This window comes from Pseudonaja textilis, chromosome 13 (genome assembly GCF_049901715.1).
Source record: "Pseudonaja textilis isolate UNSWEBS1 chromosome 13, rPseTex1.2, whole genome shotgun sequence".
Classification (NCBI taxonomy): domain Eukaryota; kingdom Metazoa; phylum Chordata; class Lepidosauria; order Squamata; family Elapidae; genus Pseudonaja; species Pseudonaja textilis.
The window spans coordinates 2,759,252-2,762,024 of record NC_142002.1 but is presented as its reverse complement, the minus strand read 5'-3'; positions in this window follow the sequence as shown (position 1 = coordinate 2,762,024).

The window sequence follows — 2,773 nt, the reverse complement described above, 5'->3', positions numbered from 1 at the left end:
CGTGTCTCTTTCTCCTTTTTAATTTGGCTAGTTTGGCTAGTCTGAAGAAAAGAAGAATTAGGGGTGACAGGATAGAAGTACTACAGTATTTGAGGGGCTGCCACAAAGAAGAGGGGGTCAAATTATTCTCCAAAGCACCAGAAGGCAGGAGAAGAAGCAACAGATGGAAATTAACCAAGGAGAGAAGCAACCTGGGAATAAGGAGAAGCTTCGTAACAGTGAGGACAATGAACCAGTGGAACAGCTGGCCACCAGAAAGCGTGGGTGCTCCATTACTTGAAGTTTTTAAGAAGAGACTGGACAGTCACCTATCTAAAATGGTATTCTGTTCCTATTTCCATTTCCATTTCCATTCCCAATCCCCATCCCATCCCATCCCATCCCACCCTATTCCGTTCTATTCTATTCATTCCATTCCATTCTATTCTATTCTATTCTATTCATTCATTCTATTCTATTCTATTCTATTCTATTCTATTCTCCTTCCTTCTTTCTATTCCATTCTCCATTCTATTCTATTTTATTCTATTCTCCATTCCTTCTTTCTCATTCCATTCTATCCATTCCATTCTTTATTCTATTTCCTTCCATTCTTTCCTATTCCATTCTGTTCCATTCCATTCTCATTCCATTCCATTCTATCCTATTCTATTCTATTCTATTCCTTCCTTCTATTCTATTCCATTCTATTCTATTTCCTTCCTTCTTTTCTATTCCATTCCATCCCATTCCTTATTCTATTTCCATTCATTCCATTCCATTCCATTCCATTCTATTCCTATTCCATTCTATTCTATTCTCCTTCCTTCTTTCTCTATTCTATTCTGTCCCATTCCTTATTCTATTCTATTCTATTCTATTCTATTCTATTCTATTCTATTCTATTCTATTCTATTCTATTCTATTGCCAAAGGTCTGCTGTGGAACAAGAAAACACCCCAGAAATATTTTTCAAACCTTAACTTTCTTCTTAATTTGGACCCACTGGAAGCAGTGGAGTGGGTTTCATCTATGGTGATTGGATTCAGCTGCAAAACCATACTCGGGTAGTTCTCAACTGATGACCACAGTTGGCTCTTGGATTCCATTTTAGGTCATGGAAGACGTAAGGTGAGGTAGACCTGATTTTACAGCAATTTTTACAATAGTTGTGAAGCAAATCCGCTGTTAAAGGAATCCAGTTCATCCCATGGGCTCTTTTTGCTGGAAATTGTCTTCCCCAAAAGAGGTAACCAATTGCAATCGTGCACAGCAGGATGCTCCAGATGCTCACAAGTTTGAGCCAGTTACCATGTGCCCAAATTGCGGTCACACGATTATGAGGGTGATGCAACAGTCTTACATGTGAGTATAGGTCGTAAGTCAGTTTTGATAAGGCCATTGTCACTTCAAGCTGTCATTAAATGAACTGTTGTATGTTGAGGACTAGCTGGAATCCAAACTATTGAATTTTGCACCATCTTGCAACTTTTTCTTGCCACCATTGTTAACTAAATCAATGCAGTTGGAAGGTTAGTAACATGAAGTGAATCAGGCTTCCCACCATTGACTTTGCTCGTCTGAAGGAGGCAAAAAAGGGATCACATGACCCCAGGACATTGCCACCGTCATAAATATGAGTCTGTTGCCAAGCATGTGAATTTTGATCGCGTGACCAGAGGGAGGCTGGGAAAAATGTGAAAATTGGTTCTACGTCCCTTTGTTCAGTGCCATTGTAACTTAAAAGCAGTCACTAAATGAACTGTCATAAGTCAAGGACTGCCTATATAATCCTCTGTGTCAACTCATAAAACCGTTTTATGCCTGTTTTAGTCGTTGCCATAAAAAAGGGAGGGCGAAGGAAGGAAGCCTAGGCGAGCAGTGCAGCAGCTTGAAATCGAAAATACATTCCAACTCTTAACCTTTAAAAGATTGTAACTAAACTACCAGAGCTTTTGCCCGGGAATATATTTAATTGGAGAACGTGAATGATGACACCCAGCCTGTGAACGTGCTCAATTGGAGAATCTGGTTTATAAGACGCCCAGGGGGGAGAGGGGAAGAATAGAAGAGAATAGAATAGAATAGAATAGAATAGAATAGAATAGAATAGAATAGAATAGAATAGAATAGAATAGAATAGAATAATTCAGGAATAGAATAGAATGCAGAATAGAATAGAATGGAATGGAATGGAATGGAACGGAACGGAACGGAACGGAACGGAACAGAACAGAGCTGGAATGGAATGGAATGGAATGGAATATTGGAAGGAAGATAATAGAATATTGGAAGGAATAGAATAAGAATAGAACAGAATAAGAATAAAATAGAATAAGAATAGAATGGAATGGAATGGAATAGAATAGAATAGAATATTGGAAGGAATAGAGTAGAGTAGAGTAGAGTAGAGTAGAGTAGAGTAGAGTAGAATAGAATAGAATAGAATAGAATAGAACTTTATTATGATCTTAGACCATCAATAGACATCACTATTTGCAGTACATTAAAAAACAGTACTGACACATTATAGTATATTAATAGTGGATAATAACATCCCTGCTAAGGAAATACATGTTCTCAGACTGTTAGGGTCACTCCCTGGTTTATATGAGTGGAGAGCCAATAAGTGTGTGTGTAAATATCATTTTCCAAAGATTGTTCTATCTCCAAAAATGGGCACACGTTGACAGCTATAATTCTGTAACCAATTTTTTTTTCCTTGCATACATTTCAGCAACACAGAATTTTGCCACTGCACGCGTAACAGCTGGGTCTGAGTCCTGGAGGAGAA